Consider the following 22,906-nt stretch of genomic DNA (forward strand, 5'->3'; position numbering starts at 1 on the left):
GAACGCATTGCCCGAACAAATAGTAAATGAGCAAGACTCCAATAAATTTAGGCACATACTTTCATGTTTTCTCAACTCTTAATCTGCCACCATCACAGTGTTATTTCATATACTATTCTTTTTGTAAAGGCATTTATACCACTTGTTCTGCCTATTGCACTGTATTTGCTTCGCTTTTGAGGTTGTAATCATGTATTCTGTATTTTGCAAACATATATTTTATTTTTTTTTATTTTCTAGCATTGCATAATAATGATCATGCTGTTATTGATGCGCTTGTCCCCCCTTATGTAATAATGACCATGCTGTTATTGATGCTTTTGTCCCCCCCCTTTTGTAATACCCTGAAAAGGGCCTTTAAGGGTAAATAAATGATGGTGACGTCCACCCCTTTCTGTGTGTTGGCCGGAGAGGGAAGAAGATGGCGAAGTCAATAGCGCGCGAAGTGTGCCGTTCTCGTTGATCGCCATGTTTTCGCGGTGGGAATGTTGAAAATATATTACTCTGTAGCGTGACTGTGTGCGTGACTGTGTACATACAAGTGCAAATACGTAAAATAAGCAAAGACGCCACCTGACTAATATCCTTCAGGGCATGGCTTACGGTTAGGCACCTTGAAAAATGCGCAGTAAGTAGCTCGTGGCGGCTGAGGTGATTGCGTAAGAATTTCTCTCCCGAGAAATTCTTTCACAATCAACAGCACAGACGTTCAAGTGGTATTGTGGTACAAAATTTTCGGGCTTCTTCAGCTATTACGTGTTCACAAATTGTCAAGAAAAATCAGGCGTCACGAAAGTACCTAGAAATAGATTGTTTACTAAGTAGCCATATGACCATTGGCGGAGCCAGGAGAAGGGGGTGGGGGCTCAGCCCCACCCGCTCACAAAATTTTCAATTTTGCATGTATATACGTACACTCACACATACAAACGCATACACGACCATACTAAAGCACGATTGAACACCCCCCCCCATTTACACGATAAGGTTTCTGGCTACGCCTCTGCATATGACCGTAATCTGACAAGAGCACAACAATTTAGACTAAGCCCGAATCTGTTACAGAACGCCTTGTTCGTAGATATAATTCGCGCATGTCGCCCATGTTCAAGTGCAATAACTGAAAGACACACAAGGAAACAAGGCATAAGCAAGCTGTGAGCGAAATTCCCCGGTGCAATAACAACTACATGTTGGTTTCTCCTTTTTTTTCATTTCGCATGCCCCGAGTCACCGTAAGATAGACGACCCAGAGTATCATGTTGCATACACACATTGTAGCGAAGGCCTTATAGTTCTATGTCGGTGTGACAGCATAGTGACGTGTCGGAGTTTAGTGTGAGCATAGCGTGTTTTGTGGGTGCTAGGTAACACGGTACCCGCTAATGTTGAAGACGCCGACAATTAAGGTGCCCTCTCATGCTTACTCCAGCGACAAGGTGTTAAAGCGTGCGTAAAACGTTGCCGAGTATAAATTACATGATACGAACGCCAAGAGTAGTTTTCACCATGCAGTGGCTACTGAGGCGCGCTGTCTTAAGAACACAGCTAGAGGCGTGTCCTTTACACGGGAATAACTAGGTAGTTAGTCTACAGACTTATCAACTTCTACGGGTTATGTTCGCTATGCAAACCGTTTATACTCATCTTTTATCACCATTTCAACATCTTGAACCACGTATACTGCACTTCAAGATTTAAGAATAGTCTCTCGTAGTGGATTAATTTCTATCGAGGAAATAATACTTCGTAACACTTTCGATTGTTTTGAAGGCCGCATTATCGCAATCTTTTTGCCACCATACAGCTAACCATAGCGGCGCAGCCAATCCTTTAATGTGCGGGCTGTTAAGTAACCACTGCATCAGTCGCGGTTTACTCGCCGTAGTTCGCTCGATTACAGCCGCCATTTGCTCGAAATTTTAGCCGTATGGAGAAGCGAAAAAGAAAGCAAGCCGAAAACTGGTTGGGCTCTTGTCAATTAACGAATGTAATAAAATAAAGCCCCGGCTAATAACTCGGTAGCTACTGCACGTCACTGTGCGTTTCTTGAATTTCCCTTACCATTGGCACTCTCGCCTTCCGGTCTTCCTTCCATTGTGTGCTTCTCATGCTCGGTACGGTGCTCTGCCACACATTAACTAATTCTACAGAAAAGCAATCTTCACTGTAAATAGACCACATGCCGCACGCCGCGCTAATAGGGAAAGCAACATTCCATTTCTGTAGCAATGTACGTATTACAGCGAATTATAGCAATATGTTCCCTCAATGGTCATGTCAACTGACGTCGCTGAGCGACACAGCAGGCTGGCGTTTAGCGAAAGCTTCACATCGTACAGTGCTTGAATCTGCTCCGAATCAGCGTCTAGCCAGCTGTAAATTTATACTGGGTTTCACAGGTAGCTCGCAATTTACAAGAGTAAAGCAGATTATATTGCATTTGCATTGTTATTCGCTTTTCTTAGTGCCAGTTAATGCTGAAACGAGAGAGAAGAAATAGTAGAAACCAGTTGAGGAAAACCAGTTTGCTACCTTACACATGAGAACAGGGTGGGGGCGATTTAAAGATGGAGAGGAAAGAGAGAGAGAAAGATAGAAAGATAGCACATGACACAGCACACACAGAATCAGTCGGTCACTCTTGCGTGGTACGCGACATTTCTGTCACAGCCGCTTGTCAAAGTTCGTCTCACTTAAAAACCTCAGCAGTGCCTTCGTCGCCTTCAGCTGCAATGTCTTCTGTTGACGACATGCAAGAATAGTTTCAACAGACATTTGTCTACTGTCAAGGTGCGCTATCGGACGCCAGTGATTGTCTCTGAACATTATATATCTGACAGTCGCACAGGACGTGGTGTAGCGTCTCCTCGCAACGACAGGCATCGCAAAGAGCGTTGTCGGCCATTCCAATCCGAAGGGAATAGGATTTCGTAAATGCCACCCCTAGCCATAAGCGATAAAGCAGTGTGGCCTCTCTTCGGCGGAGTCCAGTTGGCATACAGAGATGCATCAAAGAGGACAGGTGGCGTTGAGGATTGGTCCGGTTGGTGGTACTTAACCTAACAGGGAGACAGAGAGAGCCAAAGAGAGGTTTATCATTCCGCAGTTGCATGAAGAATATGCATGTCGGCTGGGTCATCTTTCCCGTTCAACAACATCGGAGCTTGTAGCCATTTTGCTAGCCATCAGTGTTATTAAACTGTCAACGACGCCAAGAAGGTGGATCGTAATCCCGGATTTCCTGGCGGCTCTTGCGTGTGTGGAACAAGCCACTTCAGGAAAAATAGATACACGTATAGCATACGCGATCTTAAAACAGCTTTCAGAAGCTACGAAGTCAGGTCATCAGTGGCATTTCAGTGGGATTCCAGTCACTAAGGAATCAAGGGAAATGAAATGGCAGATGAGTTGGCGAAAGTGGCTCATCATTACGCACTAACCTGCCTCATTCCTATATCACAGTGCAGCATACACCGAATTTTACGAAGAGCAAAACGTGAATTATGCTTATCCACCTGGTGCTCAGACAGCACAAATGAATCGATCTTGTACGCTGTTGACCCTACCCTTGAGTGCCAATTACACCCTCAGCTCCCAAGACGTATCGACGCACTCATTCATCGCCTAAGACTCGGAACTGCTTACACAAAGCACTTCTTATTTCGGATTCAGCGTGCATCATTGTCAACATGTTCGTGCGGCCATCGACGACGAGGATGTGCATCGTCTGTTGCACGACTGTCCCAAGCACGACACACATAGACAACGACTCGAACAGGAACTCCACACGCAGGACTCTGAGCGAACGTTTTGGATGGCGAAAATACTTTGTTAAATACTTTGTTAAGCTCACACTGTTTCGGAATACTTGTGCGCCTCGACCGAGCTAGCTTTTACTTGTTTTTGCTTTTTTTCGAAGCGAAATTACTGAATGCTACATATTTCTGCCATGTAAAATGTGTGTGTGTGTGTGTGTGTGTGTGTGTGTGTGTGTGTGTGTGTGTGTGTGTGTCTGTGTGTGTGTGTGTGCGTGCGTGCGTGTGCGTGTGCGTGTGCGTGTGCGTGCGTGCGTGCGTGCGTGCGTGCGTGCGTGCGCGTGTGTGTGTGTCCAGTGCTTCACCGCAACGTATTCTATCGCTTACCGCGCCCATTACGATGTCGCGTATCATTTTGGGTTCTGGAAAAATATTCTTGCTCCGTTCGGCACGTGGCCAATGGTCATCAGGAATTCGCGAAAGAATGACTGCTAATGAGGTTGCCACCATAGATTTGCCTTGGTGCACACAGTAGCGATAGCAGCAAGCTGTCCATGTCTACTGCAAGGACAGGCGTCGTGCGAAAAAGCACGTTTCGGACAATTCTTGCCCAGAAAGCAAGGGACAAGGCGAGAACTAGGACAGACTGTCCAATTAGATTGCCCTAATTATCTCGTACCTCGTGCAGCGCCCTCTTTACCCGATCTAATTGGAGCCTTTCTTTGTGGTGCTATCTGACGAAGAGCGCGCGCCGGTGCAATTGGCCGTGCTAGCGAGATACAACAATGCCAGTGATCTGTGCGCAGGTCTTCCTCCTTCCAAATGACAATTGCCCTGGCTCCTGTCACTGCAGATTATTACCTGGAATCAGCAATGCGGACGGTGGTAACAGACAGTGGCTCCCATACGCACCTGTTCAGCGAACTGATCTAGTTTTGCCACTCTTGTCCTTAAATTATTAAAGACAAGCTGAGAGAAGATATAGTCTAGAGGTAGCAGATGCGTCGACATTCGAATGGAAAACTGCAGAAGAAAAGTTGTGCATCTTAATGAGGCGAAAGCTTTAGATGCCTTATCAAACGCGAAAATTGACTGTCCGTGTCGGCCTCCACACGAGTGATGTAAAATATAATCATCACGTGACGACGTCCCCACACGACGTCATCATGACGTCACAGATCGCCTAAATTTGTAACGTCACCATAGCGTCGCTATGATGTACGTCTCATAACGTGACGTCACATGATGAGATCATCACATGACATCGTCGCTTCGGGAAAGGTGGGCCGAGCACGGAGGCAGTGCCAGGTGAGACGCAGAAAGCTTGCAATGCATTTGATCTTGGAAGCAGTGCAAGACCACGTTATAGGCGCAAAAAGCTTTCGGAGAGGGCGGGGGAGACCAATAATACATAGAATGAGAAGCAAAAGAAAAAGATGGATTTCACCTTAGAGTCGTTTTAGGTAAATACATAAGGGACGTCGCGTACCAGTTTTTATGAATTAATATTGAAAAACACTTCGTTAAGTGTCTGGATAGGCCCTGCAAGGTGATACCGTTAATCTTCCGGCAATATTATGCTTATCAGGCTCAAGTAGAACATTCTGGAATGTTTGCAACTACTCATGGGAAGACAGTCATGCCGGCGAGATCATGCGCCTAAGTGAACGGATACGCAGTTCCGTTCAAACGATGCGTCACTTTTTTTTACGTTAGCACATTGGCCAGACTGGAGGTTATGTACGGGGCGTTTTTCTACGCCGAGCACGTACGAATCAAGAGTGCAGGTCGCGCCTTCCGGCAGCTGTGTGAAGTCTGCACGTCAGACCCATAATTATCCTACACTGCAAAAACTGTCCTTCAGATTCCTTCAGATCCACGAACAAGATCTACGTAGAACTTACAGATGGCTCTCATTATATGGAAATAGGGAGTACATGTTCGTAAGTGCCAACGGACATATTGCTTTATTTTTATTTAGGGAGAGAGTGTTCTAGAGTCCTAAAGAAAAAGAAAGTATCCTAAAAGTCCTAAAGTCGAAAAGTCTTAAAGTTGACTGCGCTGTTAAGTTATTTTCCAACCAAAGACCGTCACGTGGCTACTTTTCTTGCGATAGCAATTATATCGGCACTCTCGACGGGTTTTTGTCGTCGCAGTCATGTTCAGTATAAAGTCCAAATTGATAACATCCCACCGCGCATCGTAGGTTCTACCCGTGAGTAAAAGCTCGCGAGCAGCGGCGACGATCGCGGCTGATGCAGAGATCAAACGAGCTGGCCTATCTGCGTCACTCGGAGGGCGCATGCGATAACATCCCCCCGCGTGTTAGACCTGCCGTCGATGCTGCTCAAGCAGAAACGAAACGCCCCGCCCGCTTTGAATGAGGGGGGGGGGGGGGGTGCTTGAGCAGCAACTGCGAACTTTGATCCTAAAAGCGCGTTCACGATCGCTTGCGCGCTCGCTATCTCGCAGGCATCAGCAAACGGCTCGTATACTCTTTTACGCGCGCTCTCAACGCGAAGAGACTGCGAAAAGCGCACCTCTCCCTGGAGCGGCCGTATTCTCTTACACCAACGTTTTGTATAGTTACGCGAGATCGGATCCAAAAGAGTTAGCTGCCAGCCTTCCTTCGTATAACATTACAATTTGTTGCCTTCGCATTCATTGCTTCGCGCTCGCGGTGAAACTGTGATCTTTTTTTCTTCAGACACGATGCGTTTACAGAAGGCCTGGGGAGCGTGCAACTACCACTGTTCTCTATGTGAGCGGTTTAAATCTATAACCTTTTTTTCAGGTCAACCGAGAGTGGTTAAATTTGTTGTTTTGTGCATGTTACCCCCGCGAGCAACGAGGGTAGACAATATTTTGCTGCCGTCCTGACATACTGGCAGACTGTCTGCGTCTGTTTGCCGCGAAGTAGGCATGTGCGAATATTCGAGCACTAGGAATGTTCGAAGGCATATTACAGTATTCGAATTCGCTTCGACACGAATTTAAGGTTCCGAAATTTCAAAGTATTCATAATGAACGAATAGGCGTATATTGGACGGCATGTAACCCACCTGTGAAGGTGGTTTCACTGCAGCCTGAAAGTGCAATGCCGTGAAAGCACCTAACCAACAAAATTGCGCAATGCCGCGAAGCCCCACTTCAAGGTTAAATTAACATATTACTCCGACATAGATTAATCATTTTCAGGGGCGTAACCAGAAATCTTTTTCGGGGGGGGGGAGGGGGGTTCAACCATACTTTATGTATGTTCGTGCGTGTGTTTGTATGTGTGCGTGAATATATCCGCAAGCAAAATTGAAAAATTTCGAGGGGGGGGGGGGGTTGAAACCCCCAACCCTCCTCTTGGCTACGCCCCTGATCATTTTTTAAGTTTAAAAGCTTGTTATACGGGCTTATATGTTATAATATGTTATATGTATAGTAATTTTTAAAGTGTGACGTATTTTATCGGTTATAACTTGCATCTTACTGAAATTGAAATTCTGCTGCTATTTGATGCTACTAAACGCTACTAAACGTAGCGTTTAGTTGCGTAGCGCTTAGTTTAGTAGCGTTTACTTGCAGCAAAAAGAATGACAGTCGCACATGCCTCGTTCCAATTAAAAACAAAAAAAAACGCTGTGCAGGTTAGTTGGGCCTCGACAATATCTATGCTAATTTTTTTTATATATATAATGTGTGATACATACTATTCGAACTATTCGATTCAAAATTATTCGACGTAATCCCTGTTCGCTTCGAACCTAAAATTTGCTTTTCGGACATCCCTACCGCGAAGGCTTCTGTGCGGCGTTCCACGGTGCCTAATAGACAAGGACACAAGGAACATGCGGCGCTGCTACGTATTGGTGAAAAGCGTCCCTTTATGAAAGCCTCCTTTCGGGACTGTGGCACGGCAGTACAAAACGGTTCGCTGCAGCGGCAGCGGGCTGCGCATCAGCTTCTCTGCAGTGCACGATTGCTAGCGGCGTTTCGAAAACAGATGAGCAACTCCGCCACATAAAAAGTAACATTTACAGTAACTCTAGGGTGCAGTAAAGCTTTTAGGGTGCAGGCGCTCGCAGCGACCCGTAGCGGCCGCCGCTACGGTCGTCGAAAATTAAAGGGGGGAGGGGGTAAGGGCACCGGTACCCTGTTCCTCTTAGATCCGACCCTGGAATTTTCGTGGTTGTTGCAATTTCATTCCGAGCTGCGTCTTGAGAGGTTCGTGCATGCTCGCGTGCGACTGCAAATCTTTCTAGCCTCTCCAACGCATCATGCCTAAAAAGAAAAAGACAACCTGTTTCATGACGTTATGCAAAAGAACTCGTGCAATGAAAAGGCATCGATTCTCATTGGCGCTGAGCCGTGCCCCCGCGACGGGAGGCAGAAAATAGCGCCCCTTTTCATTTCTTTCACGAATCACTCTCTCTCTCTCATTCAGAGCTTCTACGGATCCAGTATGCCTGCAAGAGTGGGCGTGAAACATCAAGGGAGGTCCCTCATGTGTACATAAATTTCATTTGACTGTTCGCTGATTCTTACTTTTAATTAATTATTTTTCTTTTTTATATGCACCTATCTTTTCCTTTCACTGTTTACTCACATTCTGCGCGAAAATATCTGCCTTGCGTCTCATTCACCGTTCATTGTATTTTTGTTCTTGAAGTAACCGCTATAATTGTCAATGAATATTTCAATCATTGTACTCAAACATAACTGCGTGAAAAATAATGTTAATAAACTAGAACGGAAACCCCGAATCTCCTACATGTTTGTTCTCTACGCCAGCATGTGCCGTTCAGAAGAAGCTAACCGGCCCGCATGGTCTCCAGAGTTTTCTTTTCTTCGTTTTACAATTTATCAGCGCCATGTGTGGCCTACACAACGAGCTTTTACCGCAACTACAAAGCTTTAAACGAGAAACTCCTCAGGGCGCACCAGTGCTGGGCGCGCCAGCGAGCGCCGCGCCCTCTGCACGCTTCATCGCAAGCTATTCCCGCCTGGCAGGCTCGCTGCCTCGCTCACGACACTAGGCAAACCTTTCTAGCCACGATAGACGATAGTTCTGCGTTCGTGTGTGTGTCGTCGTGCCGAGTTTTGTTCATACGGTCGACTTTTACCGCGCTGCCTCGCATTGTGTGTTGTATGTTGTGGTTACTGACGTTAAGCGCAAGTTCGTCACGCAGTGTTATACGCGGTAGCTGGTAAATAGTCACCAGATGCCGGCCGTGCGACTCCAGTCTGCGACTGCTTTGTTCAGTGTGACCGACGGAGGCGATTCATAGTTTTGAAAAACACGTTCTTCAAATGTTTCCGCACGTCAGTAGGGTGCCTTGATGAGCGTTTTGTCCGCTCACATCGAGGCACAGTACACGGCAGTGAGTAGCAGCGCTGCAATCCTTTCTCGACGACGCGTTCTGTGGCCTTGGAAAATGCCTTGACGCTCGGGGACGGCCGGTAGCTCGGCGATTCCTCGCTTGGCGCACCATTGAAAACCGGCGGTCATCCAGCAGTGTACGCTGCCAGCGTATTTTTATTGCCAGAGGTAAGTGAACGTTACGCTTCGTACATTGTGAGTTGTTCTTATTGTAGTACGCGTTGTCGCCGAAGAAAATCGCATAACGTGTTGGTAGTGTAATGCGGTTGTAGTTGTGCGGATTCTGCTCGCGCATGACATTTGTCAAGAACGTAGTCGGTAGTGTTATAAAGTTTTGGTAATTAGCTCGGTTGCACGCACTGCTGTACGCTAATATTTGCTGAAAGGAGACAACATTTTTGTCAGGCTCACCAATTATCATCCGCCACCGTGTGAATCGTGAATCGGTGCAGTGGGAGAAATAAAGTGTATTTAGGGATGTTTTCTTTAGGCGTGCATTTTATTTGTCATTAAGTAACATGACCCTCAAAAGCGTCTAGGTTAGCATTCTTGGACATTGCTTATCATCTTTCAAGCAATAGATAACAGATTTGCTAAAAATGCAATTTCTGCAGCATGACACTGTATTTTGTTCAGTTGGTTTGCCCCATTTTTATCCTTTATGCACGTTGACCTAATTTGACAAGGCGTACTTTCAGCTGAATTTTCAATTGCTTTTAGCAATATATGTGCGTCCGTGTATTGAAGTCCCACCTCTCATCGCATAATAATAGCTTGTGAAGAACAACGCTTGTCTTGAATTAGCCATTTATCAGAGCTCTTCCTCCCTCCTCAAAGGGCAAGGTGCTGCTGGCACACCTGTTTCGGCTTTTCTTAACCCTTTTTTTTTTAATGCTGAAGTTTTTTGCAACGTACTGCAGGTAGCAAACAGCAGTGCCACGACAAACAGTGGAGTGCTGACCATGCAGTCCAGAAGGTGGCTGAGGCAAGTATGCTATAGGAGGTGCTTATTCAGGCAGAAGAAATAAGCTTCTGTAGCCAACGTAAAGGTAATGTACAAAGTTCCATTTAATGAAGAAGAATCTTGTTTTGAGCTATTGTCGAAGGGAAACAATGAGCGCTAGATAAATGAGATGGAAATGCAGAGTAACAATGTTATGTATGCCAGCAACCAACTTAAGTTTATTCATGCAAAAGGGTTATTTCCAACTGGTTCATTTGGGGGAAGAGCCCACAGCAGGGTTGCCAATGGTGGCTACTTTTCGCCAAATTGGCGAATTTGAGAGGCCCGTGGCGACCAAAAATTATGAATGGCGACATGGCGAATTTTTGGCGATTTTCAGCTTAGGTCTCCACTGAGTTATGCATCCTAAGCTCAGTGCCTTCCCAACGAATGAGCGGCACTATTCTCTGTATTTTTCTGGGTTTTGAGGTGCACATTGCGCGCCGCTCTGTATGTCCGTCCTGTAACTCGTGTGTATCTCCTCCATTCATCTAGATTCATCGAGATGCTTCAGAGCTTCGCTAAAGTTTCGCTTCTGAAGGGGCTAGATGACAGGTTGGTCGTGTGTTCCGGCCATTTGTTCCGCCAAAGTTCCAACTATTCTGAATAGCTTGGCGACCTATTCACCGCTGAAGTATCCCCTAATCGAGCTCGTATAGCGAAGATGGGCGGATACGCGGGTGTTCGTGCAATAAAAAATGATTTATTCAGGCATTTTCTACTGTTCTCGGTGGACGTGTGCAATGAAAACAATTGCTATATAACATTTTACAATGTCTACCTGTTCAATTAAAACGCACTGGATTGACGCGGTAGATATAAGTGATTATATATGAAAGGGACAGTGGCGTCCGGTATCACATTAATTCGCACTGAAAGGCATAAGACTCACTAATGAATGATACCTGTAAGAATTCTGTCTTACTACTTTCAATAAACCTGTTAATCCTTTTTTTCATATGAGGGGATGTAAAGCTGTCTACAAACAACGCCTTCGCGGCTTTCGCGTAAGGTTTACCACACTTTTACCTTTGAAACGAGCGGACAGAGATGGAAGGATATCATGAGCGTTTTATCCTTTCATACTTGCGCCTCCGCGCACATCTTGCGGCTAGTCGGAGAACCCGGTGCACCAAGCACTCCCATGGTGAAGGGGCGATGCGCCTGGCATTGAGAAATGTCAATATACTTTAAGGGCTTTGAATGGCACTGTATTCTACGGGGCTATACATCAGTGGAAATTCTTATTACTAGGATATGCCGCACATATCTAGAATGGCGACTTTTTTGGCGAAATTCGTAACAAAATGGCGACTTTTGGCGACTTTCTGCTCGCCGTTTGGCGACATTTACTCGAAAGTCAGTGGCAACCCTGGCCCACAGTTTCCACGAATGGGCATACCTGGTAGCCGTTGCACAACCTGTTACTGTGTTCTCGCGCTCATTATTATGTGCCACTTACTCTTGTGACGTTCCACCAAGGTGAAATTACTTCACATAAACAGCAGCGAGAAGGCTCTTGCTAGCCAGTTCGATTAAGACAGCGTTACCGTAGCTTTTAGTTCCAGTAAACCAGCTAAGCTGTATAGAAGAGCGTATACTCCATGTGTTTGTCACCATGGACAGTGCATTTTGCCTGGGAACATGGCTTAGTTTTGCAAAGGAAAATGTTGCCTTTCTGTAAAACGTGGTACTGGGAAATGGCATTGTGCCAAAAATATTAATGTTTATGACTTCTTGCAGCATGCATTGTTGTACAGGGATGTTAGCGTTTTCATAAATGCAATGCATGGCGCCTGAAGAATATAGCGGCCCACTTTAAAATTTATAACTTCATGATTTCAGTATCTGGGACAGACTTTACTGTATACGGTTTGTTTCTGGAAAGCTTCAACCTATCTTGCAATTCTTCAAGGCCAATACTGAATTTGCTGTGTACATTTGGCTGCACATTCTCATCACTTATGCTAAACAACAGGCTTGAGTGATGTGTGGAATTCTTGTCAATCAATTTTATTGATTACCTCGGACGATCTATTCTGCTTCCCACAGTTATTGGGTGCTTTGTGTGCATGTGCTATGCATGCTAGAAATAAAAACAGTGCATGCAGCTGGCAGCATCAACGAGTACAATGCCCATAGGCTAATATGAGGTGCGAAATGTTGCCACTGCTAGAATTTACATTATGTGTGCATGGTACAGCTGATTGTGTAATTTAGCACTTTCCAGCTACTTACGCAGTTGGAGCAGATGTCGATCATGTTTACTGAGTAATGGCACGGCCACCAAGTTCGTGCATTCTGCATACCAGGAAACCTGACACGAAGCAACGTATTGCTGTGATGGCAGCTAAGTGAGAACGATTGAGTTTGTCTTCTCTGTCCATTTGTCAATACCATTACACAGGCTTGTTAAGTGCATATAAGCGGCTTTAGCAATGCACTTGCAGCTACAGAGCCAGTAAAGACAGCCAATTTCATCATCAGAGTTCACTCTGCAAATCCCACTTTCCATAAAGCGCATTGTTTTTGATAGTTTAAAGTCAAAACTTGCTCAATTAAACACTTCGTGGTGTCTGACATTACAGGAATTATGATAATTGTTATATCTCATGTGAAATTATGCCATTGTTTTTTTTTCATATTCTTACTTTGCATACACACTTTACGACTGCACCCTCCCCAACCGAATCTTTACTAGTGCTACATTCTGTTATGGGTGAAAACAATTATTGAACTAAAAACCAGGCCAATGAAAGCAGTATGATGCCCTGTAATGTAGGAGGATGCTGCTATTGCAGTGTTTAGTCTAGAGCTGAATTTAATGAGAAAGGGCAGCAATGTAGGTCATCTGTGGATATTTGCAGACCATAATTGTGTTGTGGTCATTTTGTTATCGCAGGAAGCATCTTCAAAAAGCAGTGCTACAAGGATGTGAGCAGCAGTTTCCCTTCAACGAACGGGTCAAATTCATGGAAGCCACATGCCTGCTGCTTCTGGCCTACACAAACATGCAGCCACCATAGTAAAGTTCTTGCAAAGGTGTGAGACATCCCTATGCTGCATGGATTGAGCATGTTAATTGCCTGTTTTTTATAGCTTATAGTAATATGTCTACAAGTGTACTTCCTTCCAGTGTATGTTTACATTCTCTTAAAGGGCCAGTCAGCAGGCTCCTACTTCTTTTTTTTAGACCTCCCAAACAAGCTCGCTAATTCGTACAGAGGGCCGCAGGAATCACATTGTGCGAATGTCAGACACTCCACTTCTAAAAACAATAACCGCACCTCCTCTTCAGCGCTTGACCAGTCCTCTTTGATAGCGAAGTGGTGTAATGTTGCCTATGAGCAACATTAAGTAACGCTGACTGTTGAATAGTCCTCTGCAATACGAAACGGCATTTTGGCTTTGTGATGATGCAGTATCTGTTGTTGTCACAAGTGTTGCGAATTGGTTTATCTCGCCAGTGCTTTGACTGTGCTTCCTCACCGCACCGCTTTGGCACAGTGGCACACCGAGGAAGCCCCTCTTCAGGATGGTCAGGTTGAGCGAGAAACTGAAACCAGCTGGAATGTTTGTTCTATCCCCTGTGGCTTCATTATTACACCACTTAATAAAAAAATTCATGTGACAACATGTTCATGTTGTACAAGCATGCAGTTGTCACAAATTTTAGACTCCGGGGTTTAGGGGCCCTTTAGCCTTAAATTATGAATGGTAAATTCACACGTCACGTGGTTTTCTTGCTTTATTTTTTGCAATGCTCATTTTTAAAATAGCATGTCAGCTTCTGTGAGTGGTAATTTATACATTTATCATACAAAACATCCTGCTATATTCAACAAGTGTTATTATAGATTTTTCATGGCACCAGAGCCACCTGCTTTTTGCCCTGTGGCAGCTACATGACAGTTCATTGCTATGCTGCTTTGTTTAACTGATATCTTTTCAATCAATGCGTTTCACAGTCCAGGGTGTTTGTTGTATTTGCATCTTGATGTGTTTAATATCATACAAGTGATGGATTTTTTTCTGTCTTCTAGTGTTTACTTTGCAGCTATTTAACTGTGGTTTTCAGGGGCATATCTAGACAGGAACATCAATTCTGCTAAGCTTTGGTTCGAAAAGAGACGCTGAACAGGAGTTCCTTAGGTGCATGCCCTGAGCACCAGCCCTTTGGATTACAGAAATATCTAAACTGCATAATGTCTGCAGCTCCTTGCTTAATTGCATGTCTTTCTTCAACCTACAGCTCTTTCCATAATCCTTAACATTAACCTACATTACCAAGTGAACATCCCCCGCTGCAATACAGTGGTTATAATGGTCAGCTGCTGATCTGAACTGTGCGGGTTCGATCCTTGATGGAGTGGTTGCACTTTCGGTGGAGGTGTAAATCCTAGAGGTTCCTGTGCTTTTAATTTGACGTTTACATTACAGAACCCCCATTGTTATTATTACATCAGCAAGTGGACAGAGTGGTAATCCTAGATTATATGCATATTTAGTATAACAGACAGCTGAGCTGGTTGGTAGGTATTCATGTTAAGAAGGCAGGGCATGCAAGCATGGACACAAGAGAGAAACCAAGACACCACTAACGCCAACTGGAAAGGTGGACAGTGGCACAAAATGAAGTAGACACAGAAACTTATCTGTGCATGCCCAGGCAAGAGGCGATACCTATCAATCTGGCACGCGCGATAGTCTACGTGAGAGATAACTGCTCAAGCATTTGATTTCTTCTTTATGCTAGTTAATCGACGGTCGGCTCTCTTGTGCACTGCCATTATCGATATGCCAGGCCTCGACTATTGGACGCATTTGTTCGTTCATGTGCTTGTACAAAACTGCATTCATCGAATTTTGGCGTGCATTTACGCCCTCGACAATGTAAAGGTAGATTAGGTGATGAGCCTCCAGTTAGTGATCTCAGCGTTTTAGGCATCTTGACTCTCTTGTGTCCATGTTTGCATGCCCCATCTTTTTAACATGTATTCATATAGTGCGTAAGAGAAATAGGTTATCTAGTGAGTTATTTGGAAAGTAAGTTTAGGGCGAACACCAAAATAGCAGTGTAAATTAAACTTAAGCGATGAATGCATCGGGCTGGATTAGGAAACGATATAATGGCGAAATATAGCCGCTTGCTCTTTGCTTATACTTGTCTCAGTTTCTTGTCTCGTATGCTTTGACAATGACCAGGTGTCATGTTGGATGCTACTAATTGGTTATGAGCTATACATAGACAAAGCAGCGGCTGTTTGGATGCTTTCTAAACAGCTACCTCATGGGGAGAAAAAAGTTAATTTGGGTTATGTGAGGCATGCTAAAAAAAGTCTACTTGTTTCGGATGTTTTTGTTTTCCTGGCAGACATTCTACACGAACTTGCCCAAAGGCAGAAGGAAGGCACGCACAGATGGACGCACAGAAATCATGGGGCTGCCGTAGAAGCTGTGAATGAGCATTAACCTGTGAGTATGTGTCTTAAACAATTTGCTGAAGCCTTTTATTTTGGCTGAACATTCTTATCGATGCTTCCCTGATTTGTAGTGCAATATTGTTACACCCTGTTGCTTTCACAACAGAGCTCTTTAGTCTGGTACAAGGCCCAAAAAGTTCGACCTAGATGACCAAATTGCGGCAGCCAGTTGTTTCCACAATTAATGCATTAGTGTAAAAAAACGCAATAGACGGAGCACAAGAAAAAGGAAGACACAAACAGTGCTGTGCTCGTGTGCTCAGTCTTCTGCACTGCTTTGTTTACGCTCTGTCATACCAACACACAAGCATCCATTTTAGCTTATGTAGTAGTCCAGCTCATACACTTGGTAACGTTCTCCAACGGCAGGATTACCGGATATCTGGCTTGTGAAGTCAATCTAAAGTGCATGCCTGTTCGTGTAGACTTGTGTGCATCCACCAATGAGATGGAAATGCAGCTGTGTTTTAATATTTTAGCCATTATAGCTCGTGAATAGAATTTGGAGCTGTGACAGCAACATAGTCCAGGGTTCGACGGAACACCGTCTGGCGAGGGGCATACATTACTTGCAAATAAACAAACACTCGCCAAAGTTGCAACGAAAAAAAAAATTCTTCTTTTTTCGTTGCAACTTTGGCGAGTGTTTGTTTATTTGCAAGTAATGTGACAGCAACAGTTTTAGAGGGGGCGAGTTACTAAATTATTGTGTATTTCTCAATGTTTGCATGTTATAAAAACATAGCTGGTTAAAATTAGTCCAGATTTTACGCTATTTCTTAACATATGACCTTCCGTACTGTTCGAAGGCATTGAAGCATATGAAATGCTTTGTGCCTTTGTGTGTGTGTCGAAGGTTAGGAGTCATTATACTAGAGATAGATCAAAATAGGTCAGTGGTTAAAGTAAATTTTTCGCAATCAACTTCTTGTGGGCAGTTATTCAGAGCAGGGTTTTGAAGTAATTTAGCAATACAAGCAGATTAGTGCTTCATTATAGTGTCTGACAGTGCACACTGTTTTATTTTAGTACCTATTTGGGTCATTTCACGGCAGTGTGCCAGGTTGTTTTTTGACCATTTCCAATATTTTGTAAAACTGTTGCTGTTATGTTTCGGTGTGGGAAGTAGTCATTCAAGCGTTATTTTCGGGGAAAGAATTGCATGATGCAGCAAAGACCTTTCAAACTTCGCACGCAGAAATGAAGCTGTGTCAGGCAAATTAATTGACACATGATTATTGCGTCGAGCTATTACTACAAAGCGTTTGTTTCTTTAACATAGTCACCAATATTTCATGACTATGATAGTCGAATTTATTTTCATTTCAATTTATGCTATTTGCAGTCGTGAGGAAACATTGCAAAATGCATCATTTTTATGTATATTGTAAAAAAGACAATGTTTCATGTGAAATATATTCACAGTATGAGTTCAGTGCATATACCAAGGGTTGAAAATGCTGGCAAAAAGAAGCAAAAATGTCTTCAAAATTGACACTTGGAAGAAGTAGTGTTTGAACCCATATTGCGGGCTCTCTTTCACTGTGTAGCAATCCCAGCAAAAATGTTGCTTACACATCATAGTGTGCTTTCCTCGTGCGATAATTTAGACAAAGTTTTTAAGGTGTAATATTATCTTCAAGCGAAAAATAATTTTTTCAAATGAAAAATAACAAGGCTGTGGGAAGTTTCTTGGAGCTTTGCCTTCACTGCACAGCACATCATTGTTCTTGCATGGTATTTCAGACAGAAGTATTGCTTAAATCTGCAACATTTAGACTTGCACTATATGAGCACAGGGGCACCCGCGTGAATCCTGTGCCAATGTGCTGTGCAGCGAAGGTCAAGGAACGAGACTGTGCAGGCTAGGGATTATTCACAAGGGGAGAAATTCGGCCTTGTTGGCAAGACATTAGGAAAAATTTTGCAGCGCAAAATAACACAAGAACGAGAAGGGAGGACACAAGACCTGCGCTAACTTTCAACAGAACCTTCTGTTGAAAGTTACCGCACGTCTTGTGTCCTCCCTTCTCGTCCTTGTGTTATTTCGCGCTGCAAAATTTTTCCTAGGGATTATTCACTTCAGTAAATTTTTCCTTGCTTACAACCAAGCAGTATATATTTTTTTTAGATGGAATATAAATTGCCAGCAAAGTATACCACACACTAATGTCTTGGCGACATTTCTGTTTCGAATGCTACATATCAAAAGCTAAGCTGCAATATGGGTCAAAAGCTATTTTTTCCGACTCTGTTACTGTTTGGGTGCAACGTTTCTGTTTATTTTGTTTTCATAGTAGTTTTATGACAAAGTGGATATCTATTTACTTATTTATTTATTACTTGACAATACTGCTGACACCAGTAAGCAGTATTGCAAAGTGGGCTACAGTGATAAGTTACACATAAAATGATCTTGCTAAGCAAAAACAGGAGCACAACATATACAAAACACAAGATAAACCAAGAACATCTATACAACCGTCTTAAGGAAAATGATAAGGGAACAGCACAAAATACAAAGGCAATGAACTTTAGAAATCAACCTTCGGTATTCCATACGAAAGATTGGTCTTTCTCCTCATAAATGTTAACATTAGAACTTCAGCATTTTGCAGTGTTTCCTTATGGCTGAAAAAATGTAACTTGAAATGCAAATTAGTAAACTATTTTAGCCATGAAACACTGCCACCTTCAGATTAAAGAAAGAAATATTCTGCATTAAAATGGGAACAAACAGCACTGGACATGGGACGAAGAAAGAACAATAGACGAGGGTGCTGTCGCCCTCGTCTAGCTTTTTTTTCCGTCCCGTGCCCAGCGCTGTTTGTTCCCATCGTAATCATGTACTAAGCAGCACAGTTATGTGCTCTCCTGAAATATTTTGCTCTAATTGCTCAAAGCAATAACTTTGTATAAGTTATCTTGCATGACGCAGTTTCACATCTGTAGATGGATGGATGCTATGTGTGTTCCCTTTAAAGCGAAGCATTGACATGCAAGTGGCCAAGCACAATTTTTGAATTGGCTTAATGCCTTTCCTACCTGAATTAAATTTCTTTCCTTAAAAAAACTTATTATAGGTAGCTTATTTTTTGGCATTGTACATAAAGACCCTGCAGTTTTGTTTTTGGCTGTTCTCGCTGCTTTTCCACTACCAATCCTACATCTGTCTTTTACTGATTTCTCTTGTGGATGTGTTCATCTTTATCAAGCTTTCTCTAAGCCTAGGGCTTCATGAGAGCTAGTTCCCAACACGCACATGGGTGGACATTTTTACATTTATTTAAAAGGTGGTCCGTCATCTTCATATCTCTCTCACAACCAGTGCATGTGACGCCTACTTACTGGATCTCACTTTATGACTGCATATTCTAAGACAAGATTAACTCGCTTCAGACATTGCACTAGCTTATCATATGCCTCCCTCCTTACTTCGTCCTTATTCTTGCGATAGTTACTCAGAGCTTTTCATTTTTAGTATTTGCTATCCATTAAATCATCTCCACCTCTCTGACATTGCACCTAACGCTTATCGTGCATAAAGTTTAACACATGCTCTCAGCATCACGAAATTTCGTCCTGGAAATTATCATTGACTACAGCTATGATCTTTTTAGCAGCATGATATTTTCCAACAGCAAAGGAGTTCGTTAAAAAACCACCTTGTATACTTAAAATGGGGATGACTAATTCCATACCTCGTTTATTAAAGTTAACCTCTTTCAATTTCCTTACGCTTGTTCTTTGTGTTGTGCTTGCCTCATGGTTTGCAGTCTTTATGGATCTGGTATATTTAAGGAGTTGAATAGCCGGTCACCTGCTTATGACACTGCAGCTTAAGTATTGCACCCACTATCATTGCCATAGTAGCATTTGGTACAGTAGAGGTTTGTAATGAATGTAACGAGATGTACAGCTCATGAAATAATTGTTGAACAACGAATGTTGTTGGAGCTAGTGATTCAACAAGAGGACTGGTCTTTAGAGGGGCAACGAATTGCATCAAAGTTGCTGCAACAACTTAGACGCATCAATTTGTTGAAACATTGGCTCCAGCAACACGCTTTGTTCAATGGTTTGACATTCATTCAAGCTGCCATCTTCAGCTCAACTTTTGTCGCGTTAAGATGCACAGGATATACAACTGTCATGTTGTGTTCTGATAGAATTCAAGAGCTATTGACAGCAAGCTTGTTTCTCAATTTAATTCTCATCCTTTACGTTTACGCTTTAATCTTTGTCATCTTCAGCCTTATATGTGCACTGCAGCAGTAGCCCTTCGCAGTGGTCTACAATTTGCCTCGTCTTGTGCGAGCCGATTCCATTTTATACATGCGCAATTCTTCATTTCTTCACCCACATAACTCTCGGCCTTCTCGGCAGCATTAAGTACAAAAATTGTAACTGTTAAGACTTTTGCTTCAACATCATGACAGTAATTGAATAGAATTGGTAATGCACGTACATAAATACTCTTGCAGTTAGAACGTAGTGTGTTTAACCCTGAATTCTTGTGTACTATAGCAATAAGTCTTCGTGAAATCATGGTGCTTGTCCTTCATATGATCAGAACGAGTCCAGAAATATCTGCAAAATATCGTTTCTGCTTTTTTGATTTCTGAAACAGTGATGCTAAGGGAGGCCATGTGCACATGCACCATGGCAATGTTTAAATGGGTATAAATTCTGAACACTGCTGTTGCTCTAGGTGTTTTCTTTTACTTCCTTTTCAGACGTACAGAAAGGAGCGAAGTGGAGCTGTCCATGGGCCGTGCACACAGTTTCATAAGCAGGCTTGCAACACTTTTGACAAATATGTTCCTGAATACACCTGCCGAAGTGGCATTTAAAGAAGCATGTAGTAGTGTACTTCACTGTTTATTTGGCATGAAGCAGCAGGTATGCTTCCGTCATCAGCAAGTTCACACAGTACAGTGCATCTACACATGGCATGCTACCCCCACATCTACCAGCCCGGGATGTGTAGCTTGATTGTAAAATGTTTACTTTGACTTAACACAACAATTATTAACAAAATGACATGAAAGTTTTGCCACCTATGCAGGCGACATTCTCAGTATACGCTGGCAAATATAAGCGGAGTTTGACCAGTCCATTAGTCGCACATTTCCTTGTAAACATCTCGTAGAGGGCCACTGTTGTTGTTGCAAGCCAATGCGCCGTGATGAATGAACCATGATTCCAAGATTTTTTTTTTCCTCCGACCTTTGTGCACAAGGTAGCATCGTCGAATTGATTAGGTCAAAGTTATGCCTTGTCATTCAGCAGCGTTCAACAAGCTCCGTCTTAGAGCACGTTGCATGGGTGGTTTTCGCAACATCCTCTTTGTGTTCTTTAACCTTCGATCGCCTTCTTCAACCCATTTCGTCTATGCAAGTTGTGTCGCAATCTCCACATTGTACTTCGTAGATGATCCCACTCTAATCTTCGGCGGTGTTTGTGTATACCTTGTCCTTAGGACATGTGTTCACAAAGCCCAAAGACCGCACACCTGCGGATGATTAGAGCAGGGTACTCTACAGAGTACGTTGTGGGGTTCACGACACCACTTACATCAGCGAGTCGGGCAGGAAAATGCCAAAGACGTTCAAAGAACACAAAGTGGGAATGTTGCTAAAGCCACCCATGGAGCGCATTTTAAGACAGCTTGTTGAATACTGCTAGACGACAGGTTATAGCTTCGACCTTAACAATGCGACGATGCTGGCTCAGGAACGAAGGTGGAGGAAAACTTGGAATTATGGTTCATGCGTCAGGAAGCATTTGCTTGAAACAACAACCACAGACCCACACCGAACGTGGACGTATGTGGCTAGTGCACTGGTCGACCTCCGCTCACTTGTTGCCAGCGTATACCGAGACTGCCACCTGCATAGGTGGCAAAGCTTCTATGGGATTTTATGGTGCAGTTGTGGTACAAAACCATTATTCTGCATTAAGGCAAATGTGCCGTATTATATTGGACAGTGCGGGCAGACCATTCTTTAGTATCTTAACGTAGGAGGTACGTAAGAAGACCTTCTTTGAAGGAAATTGTTGTATTCTGGGTCACGGAACAGTGTTGTCATTCAAACGACGTGACGGAGCGCTTTGTGCTAGCTGTGCTAACGAAGGCACTTCGTAAGAAGGCTCCTTTTTAGAGAAATCGTTTAATTAGGAACACGTAAAAGTGCTCGGCAGCGCTATACCTTCAGCTTTGTCCGTGTTTAGGGGCCAGATTTTTTGCAGTGTAACAGGCGCAGACTCTCGCCTTGCCAGTGATGGACAATTGTGACTCCTCCCTTACGCGACGCATGCAGCCGTCTATTCGGCCTTCGCATTTGTCTGCGCCTCGTAATCGTATGGGTGAACGTGAACGCTCGAGCTTCGCTTGTATACTCCCTCGTTTCCTAAGCGCTACGATGAGGACACAGAGAGCACGCTAACGCGGAGCTGTTAATAATACGGTTTAGAGGCAGTGTTAAACACGCAGCGAACACGGGAGTCATGTATCCCAGTGTCACAAATGCCTCCCCTTGCAGGCGCGTGTGAGCTGCAAACATGTGCGGAACATTGTCATTGTCTGCGTGTTAGTGTTTTTGTGTGCGGGTGTCCTTGCTCGAGTTCGACGCACGTTTGTGCGCATCCACGAACGGCATCAGAGCTCGGCGTGATCCACAGGGCATTTGTGTCACCGACTGGAAGACCGACTATGCACAATCTGATAGGTTATGTTGCTACTTTCTTAAAGCATGCATTACTTGTATAAGAAGCGCCGTTCTGGAAGATTAAGCTACATAGCTGCAGGAAAGATATAGCTCATCGGTATCGTCCCTCCATGACTTAGGTGTGTCTTTTTCAGACGTCATGAACACAGTACTTGTCTGACCTAATGAGTACGTGAAGGAAATTGCTGATGTAGAACAAAAGCTTAAGTTAAAAAAAAGTCACAGTTTCGCCGCAAGCGTGAAGTAATGAGTGCGATAGTAAGAAATTGGAACGTCACGCGAAGAACGAGAAGCAGCTCGATACTTGCAGCGCGCCGCCGAAGCACAAGGAAGGACGCCCGAAAAGAACGCACAGGCATGCACAGGGCAAGCGTGAGCTAACAACTGTTGCAGTTGTCACGTCTTTGTGCTTGGGAAACGCGCTCCAGGTGTCGAGAATGGAGAATCAAATGCTCTTAGATATTTCTTTTTCTCTTAAACTGTGGCGATAGGAGTAACCCCCTGCGTTTCTTGCCACACGGGGGCGTCTGATGTAGGGTGTGCCCGGTGTTCTTTGTTTT

At 43.8% G+C, this 22,906-nt stretch overlaps 1 long non-coding RNA gene across 1 annotated transcript; it reads left to right on the plus strand.

The window, feature by feature from the left end:
* The first annotated feature begins 8,813 nt into the window (after positions 1-8,813).
* On the plus strand, positions 8,814-21,413 carry LOC125757929 (uncharacterized). The gene is made up of 5 exons (XR_007415565.1): positions 8,814-9,297; positions 10,050-10,178; positions 13,035-13,174; positions 15,507-15,607; positions 20,352-21,413. It is a non-coding gene; the product is annotated as an uncharacterized LOC125757929 (long non-coding RNA).
* Positions 21,414-22,906: the final 1,493 nt, after the last annotated feature.

Source organism: Rhipicephalus sanguineus, chromosome 3, assembly GCF_013339695.2.
Source record: "Rhipicephalus sanguineus isolate Rsan-2018 chromosome 3, BIME_Rsan_1.4, whole genome shotgun sequence".
NCBI classification, from domain to species: Eukaryota; Metazoa; Arthropoda; class Arachnida; order Ixodida; family Ixodidae; genus Rhipicephalus; species Rhipicephalus sanguineus.